Raw genomic sequence first — 7,329 nt, 5'->3', positions numbered from 1 at the left:
GAAAAATAAACATGGCATAAACATAAAGTTATTTACATCAGGAATCAGCAAACTTTTCCAACAAAGGACAACAGAGTAAATATTTCAGACTCTGTGAATCACTTACAGTCTGCTGCATAATTATTTTTGTGTTTTTTTTTAAACTTTGTATTTTGTATTAGGGTATAACTAACAATGATGTGATAATCTCAGGTGAACAGTGAAGAGACTCAGCTATATATACATGTATCCATTTTCTGCCAAACACCCTTCCCATCTAGGCTGCCACAAAACATATTTGTTTTAATAAAACTTTAAAAATTGTAAAAACCAGTCTTAACCCTCAGGGCATACCCAAATAAACTGCGGGCCAAGGCTGTAGTTGTAGCCCTAATTTAAATAATGCAAAGATAGGAACATGGATATGTTTGGGATTAAGAAGCAGTACTTAAAGTGAGAGACATATCCCCAAAATAGATCAGATTAGGGCAATTTCCTCCAAATCTAAAGTTTAGGAAGACAAGTTGCCAATGTCTGGAGGAATTGGAGACAGAAATAGTAGAAGTGACTGAACATTGACTCATAGGCCCTGTCAGCTTGGCTAAAGAAGATAGCTCTGTCATCGACTTTGAAATTTCTGTACCAGACACAGAGGCAAGAAATTCATCTTCCAGCCTTGATCCTATTCCCCCTCCCCCACCGAAGATCCTTTCAGCTCAACATGTTTTTGTTCAGAGATACCAGTAGTTCCAACAGAAAGAGAAACTAAAGTCCCTACTTAGGAAATCCTTCTCTTGGACATTTGCCTAAAGCCAAATGGAATAACAAATACTATGCCAACTATAAGTTGTCACTTGCCATTTACCTCAACAAGGTTTAAATCATGAGCCACTGCAGCTGCTGACCTTCAACACCCCCTGAAAGGAATTCAGAGTGGAGATCCAGAATAAGGCACTCTGTGTTCTGGGTGAAACTGGCAGAACAGGTCAGGAGAAGATTTTATGACCCCAATTCTTGCATCTCCTTGTATTTAGAAAAACACTAAAATCATTAATGGTGACATCTGTTCTTCATGACTAGCAGCAAGCATCTGCCATAATGTGTGCTTGACTGCACGCACTCCTCTTCTCTAAAATCATACATAACATTGATCTTCACCCCCTACCTCTTTGAAGCAATTTCTCAGAGCTACCCGAACTGCTGCCTCCTAGGCTATAGTCCTCATTTTGCCCCAAATAGAACTTAAGTTCCAACTCTCATGTTGTGCAATTTTTTTCAGTGGACAGCAGGATTTACCTTCCAACTTGATAACAAACAAAACAGACAAAATGCATGATCAGCAGTTTTTAAAACATTGGATATCAAATGACAAAGAAGGACAGTGATCCATAAGAGATGGAAACAAACAAGGTGAGTACCAGGACTGGCCAGTTTATCATGTTTATAGAGTTTGCAGGCCACACACAAGGGAAAGGGGAACTGAGGCATTTGCTGGAAAACCCCTGAATTGAGAAAGACTAAAAGGCAGCAAGATTTCAAAGGAAAGTGCAAGAGAAAGGAGAGCTGCACAGAGAGAACCCCACAGACTTGCAGAGAATCTCCTACATATCAGAGCATAATGTGAGAGAATTACCAGAGGGATTGGAGAAGTGAAGTGAAAGTCGCTCAGTCGTGGCTGACTCTGCGATCCCATAGACTATACAGTCCATGGAACTCTCCAGGCCAGAATACTGGAGATTAGCCTTTCCCTTCTCCAGGGGATCTTTCCGACTCAGGGATCGAACCCAGGTCTCCCATATTGCAGGTGGATTATTTACCAGATGAGCCACAAAAAAGAACTATCAAAAATAAACAAAAGAGGACTTCCCTGGTGGTATAGTAGATTAGAATTCACCTGCAAATGCGGGGGACGCAGTTTTGATCCCTAGTTTTGGGAGATTCCACATGCTGAGGAGAAGCTGGGCCCGTATACCACAACTGCTGAAACCCTGGTGCCTTGAGTCTGTACTCTGTAACAAGAGAAGCCACCACAATGAGAAGCCCATGCATTGCAAGGCAGAGTAGCCCCTGCTCACTACAACTAGAGAGCCCAGGAACATCAATGAAGACTTAGTGAAACCAAGAATAAATGAATCATTAAAAAAATTAAGAAAGAAACAAAGGAAATAATGCCTAAAGTTCACATGGGGCAGGAAACACTGCCCTTTCCCAACAACAAGACTAGACAGGATCACAGCTCATGGATTGTTGGATAGGATACTCAGAAAATTCTTCCTTCATAATGGAGAATAATTAACCCCAGACTGAGAACTTCTTTGATACTGCCTGATAATCGTAAAGGCAATAGCCAGAAGCATATCACTGTTTCTATGTAACTTAAATTGTTCCACAATAAAACTCAGGAAGATTTTTAAGAACAAAAAAAAAATATCTAACTTTGACCTGATATAACATCATAAGTCAATTATGCAGTAGCCCCTTGAATGACACAGATTTGAAATGCATGAATCCACAAAAACATGCAATTTTTTTTCACTAAATCGATACTACCATACTACTCAATCTGCATTTGGAATGGAGGATGCAGAAGGCTGACTATAAAGTTATACAAGGATACAGGGAACCCAAAGCCAATGCTTTGTGACAATGTAGAGGGGCAGGATGGGGAGGGAGATGGGGGAGGTTTAAGAAGGAAGGGACATATGTATACTGATGGCTGATTCATGTTGATGTATAGCAGAAATCAGCACAATATTGTACAGTAACTATCCTCCAATTAAAAATAAAATAAAATTTAAAAAAATAAAGTTATATGAGGATTTTCCAACACATGAAGGGTTGGTACCCCTACAACCCCACCCCATCACTTAAGGGTCAATTGTACTCCAATAAAAAATAAAATTACAAAAGAAAACCCACCTCAGAGTCTAGAATTAAAAGGCACAGACATTAAAATAGTTAATATGTTCTTCATATATTCATAGATTTAAAGTGCTCCATGGGGACATGGAAGGTTCTTTTTTCTTTTTTTTTTTTTTGCTTTGTAAATGCAGGGTTTTGAAAATTAGTTTTTATTGGAATATAGTCTCTATACAATGTTTTGCCAGTTTCTGCTGTACAGCAAAGTGAATCGACTATATGTTTACGTATATCCCCTCTTTGGGGGATTTCCTTACCATTTAGGTCACTACAGACTGTTGAGTAGATTCGTCTGTGCTATACAGTATGTTCTCATTAGTTATCTATTTTATGCATACTATCAGTAGTGTATATATGTCAGTCCCAATCGCCCAGTTCCTCTGTACCCACCCTTCCCCCTTAGTATCCATATATTTATTCCCTACATTTGTGGACAAGGAAGATTTTTTAAAGCATACTTCTAGAGATGAGAACTACGAAGTGCGAGATGGAAAATATGTGTATATTAATGATAGACACTCAGTACAAGAGATTCACGGACCTGATGATATAACAATAGAAACCATGAAAACTGAAACACTGAGAGAAAATAATTTTAAAAAGGAAAGGAAGGTGTGAGGACAGGGAGGGAGAGAGGGAGGGAAGAAAGAAAGAAAGAAGAATTAGCATACCATTGTTGCTGTTCAGTCTCTTTGCCACCCTGTAAACTGCAGTACGCCAGGCTTCCCTGTCTATCACTATCTCCTGGAGTTTGCCCAAAGTCATGTCCATTGAGTTGATGATGCCTTCCCACCATCTCATTCTCTGTTGCCCTCTTCTCCTCCTGTCCTCAGTCTTTCCAGGCATCAGGGTCTTTTCCAATGAGTTGGCTCTTTGCATCCAGTGGTACTGTGGCAGCCCAATATTCATATATTTGGAGTCCTTGAACAGTGTGTGTGTGCATAGGGGCAGGGAGAAGGAAAGAGAGAGAGACTCCGTGGAGTGGAGGCAGGGGTGTTTGGGGAGGCAGGGCAGAAAAAATATTTGAAGACGTAATGCCAAGCAACTTAAAAATTTTCAAACTTGATGGAAAAGAATAAAGATTTCCTCACAAGCAGACCTTCACTACAGGAAATGATAAAAGTCATTTAAGAAAAATTAAAATATCACATGATGTAATATTGATCTAAAAAGAAAAAGATGAAGAGCACCCAAAATGTTTACTCCATGGGTAAATATTTAAGATTTTTTTGCTTACTGTTTAGATGCCATTAAAAGATGTTTTACTATTTAAGCAAAAATGATGACAGATATAAAAATGTATGGCAATGTTAATGTGAAGGCTGGGAGAAAAGACATGGAAGAATACTAGCTTAAGGTTCCATTCCTAGATGATTCCTATACATGAAGATGTATCATATCTCTTCAACTGCATGTGTGCATGCTGAATTGCTTGTCTTGTACGATTCTTTGAGACCTGTAGCTGGCGATGCTCCTCTGTGCATGGGATTTCCCAGGCAAGATTACTGGAGTGGGTTGCCTTTTCCTCCTCCTGGGGATCTTTCCAATTCACGGATCCAACTCACTATCTCCTGCATTTCCTGGCATTAGCAGGAGGATTCTTTACCACTGAGCAACCTGGAAGCCCCATCACTTTAAGACAGATTGCAGTAAGTCACAATCTGTATATAAATCTTGAAACAACTACTAAAATAACAACAAAAAAAGAGTAATGTTAATAAGCCACCGGGAAGATAAAACAGGATAGTAAGCAATATTTCAGTTCAGCCCAGTTCAGTCACTCAGTCATGTCTGACTCTTTGTGACCCCAGGGACTGCAGCATGCCAGGCCTCTCTGTCCATCACCAACTCCCAGAGTTTACCCAAACCCATGTCCATTGAGCCAGTGATGCCATCCAACCATCTCATCCTATGTTGTACCTTTCTCTTCCTGCCTTCAATCTTACACAGCATCAGGGTCTTTTCAAATGAGTCAGCTCTCTTCACATCAGGTTGCCAAAGTATTGGAATTTCAGCTTCAACATCAGTCTTTCCAATGAACACTCAGGATTAATCTTCTTTAGGATGGACTGTTTGGATCTCCTTGCAGTCCAAGGGACTCTCAAGAGTCTTCTCCAACACCACAGTTCAAAAGCATCAGTTCTTCAGTGCTTAGCTTTCTTTATAGTCCACCTCTCACATCCATACATGACTACTGAAAAAACCATAGCCTTGACTAGATGGACCTTTGTTGGCAAAGTAATGTCTCTGCTTCTTAAAATGCTGTCTGGTTGGTCATAACTTTTCTTCCAAGGAGTAAGCATGTTCTAATTTCACGGCTGCAATCACCATCTGCAGTGATTTTGGAGGCCCCCCCCCAAATAAAGTCAGCCACTGTTTCCACTGTTTCCCCATCTATTTCCCATGAAGGGATGGGACCAGATGCCATGATCTTTGTTTTCTGAATGTTGAGCTTTAAGCCAACTTTTTCACTCTCCTCTTTCACTGTCATCAAGAGGACCTTTAGTTCTTCTTCACTTTCTGCCATAAGGGTAGTGTCATCTGCATATCTGAGGTTATTGATATTTTTCCCAGCAATCTTGATTCCAGCTTGTGATTCCTCCAGGGTTTCTCATGATATACTCTTCATAGAAGTTAAATAAGCAGGGTGACAATATACAGCCTCGACATACTCCTTTTCCTATTTGGAACCAGTCTGTTGTTCCATGTCCGGTTCTAACTGTTGCTTCCTGACCTGCATACAGATTTCTCAAGAAGCAGGACAGGTGGTCTGGTATTCCTATCTCTTTCAGAATTTTCCACAGTTTATTGTGATCTACACAGTCAAAGGCTTTGGCATAGTCAATAAAGCAGACATCGATGTTTTTCTGGAACTTTCTCACTTTTCTGATGATCCAGCGGATGTTGGCAATTTGATCTCTCGTTCTTCTGCCTTTCCTAAAACCAGCTTGAACATTTGGAAGTTCACAGTTCACATATTGCTGAAGCCTGGCTTGGAGAATTTTGAGCATTACTTTTCTAGCATGTGAGATGAGTGCAATTGCGTAGTAGTTTGAGCATTCTTTGGCATTGCCTTTCTTGGGATTGGAATGAAAACTGACCTTTTCCAGTCCCTTGGCCACTGCAGATTTTTCCAAATTTGCTAACATAATTAGTGCAGCACTTTCACAGCATCATCTTTTAGGATTTGAAATAGCTCAACTGGAATTCCATCATCTCCACTAGCTTTGTTATTAGTGATGCTTCCTAAGGCCCACTTGACTTCACATTCCAGGATGTCTGGCTCTAAGTGACTAATCACAGCATCATGATTATCTGGGTCATGAAGATCTCTTTTGTACTGTTCTTCTGTGTATTCTTGCCACCTCTTTTTAATATCTTCTGCTTTTGTTAGGTATATACCATTTCTGTCCTTTACTGAGCTCATCTTTGCATGAAATGTTCCCGTGGTATCTCTAATTTTCTTGAAGAGATCTCTAGTCTTTCCCATTCTATTATTTTCCTCTATTTTATGCACTGATCACTGAGGAAGACTTTCTGATCTCTCCTTGCTATTCTTTGGAACTCTGCATTCAAATGCATATATCTTTCCTTTTCTCCTTTGCTTTTGGCTTCTCTTCTTTTCACAGCTATTTGTAAGGCCTCCTTAGACAGCCATTTTGCTTTTTTGCATTTCTTTTTCTTGGGGATGGTCTTGATCCCTGTCTCCTATAGAATGTCATGAACCTCCATCCATAATTCATGAGGCACTCTATCTATCAGATCTAGTCCTTAAATCTATTTCTCACTTCCACTGTATAATCATAGGGAATTTGATTTAGGTCATACCTGAATGCTCTAGTAGTTTTCCCCACTTTTTTCAATTTAAGTCTGAATTTGGCAATGAGTTCATGATCTGACCCACAGTCAGCTCCCAGTCTTGTTTTTGTTGAATGTATAGAGCTTCTCCTTCTTTGGCTGCAAAGAATATAATCAATCTGATCTCGATGTTTTCCATCTGGTGATGTCCATGTGTAGAGTCTTCTCTTGTGTTGTTGGAAGAGGGTGTTTGCTATGACCAGTGCATTCTCTTGGCAAAATGCTATCAGCCTTTGCCCTGCTGCATTCTGTACTCCAAGGCCAAATTTGCCTTTTACTCCAGGTGTTTCTTGACTTCCTACTTTTGCATTCCAGTCCCCTATAATGAAAAGGACATCTTTTTTGGGCATTAGTTTTAAAAGGTCTTCTAGGTCTTCATAGAGCCTTTCACCTTCAGCTTCTTCAGCATTACTTGTTAGGGCATAGACTTGGATTATCGTGATATTGTATGGTTTGCCTTGGAAATGAACAGAGATTATTCTGTCGTTTTGAGATTGCATCCAAGTACTGCATTTTGGACCGTTTTGTTGACTGTGATAGCTACACTCCATTTCTTCTAAGGGATTCTCACCC

The sequence above is a fragment of the Ovis aries genome, chromosome 3, assembly GCF_016772045.2.
Source record: "Ovis aries strain OAR_USU_Benz2616 breed Rambouillet chromosome 3, ARS-UI_Ramb_v3.0, whole genome shotgun sequence".
NCBI classification, from domain to species: domain Eukaryota; kingdom Metazoa; phylum Chordata; class Mammalia; order Artiodactyla; family Bovidae; genus Ovis; species Ovis aries.
This window is presented reverse-complemented; position numbering follows the sequence as displayed.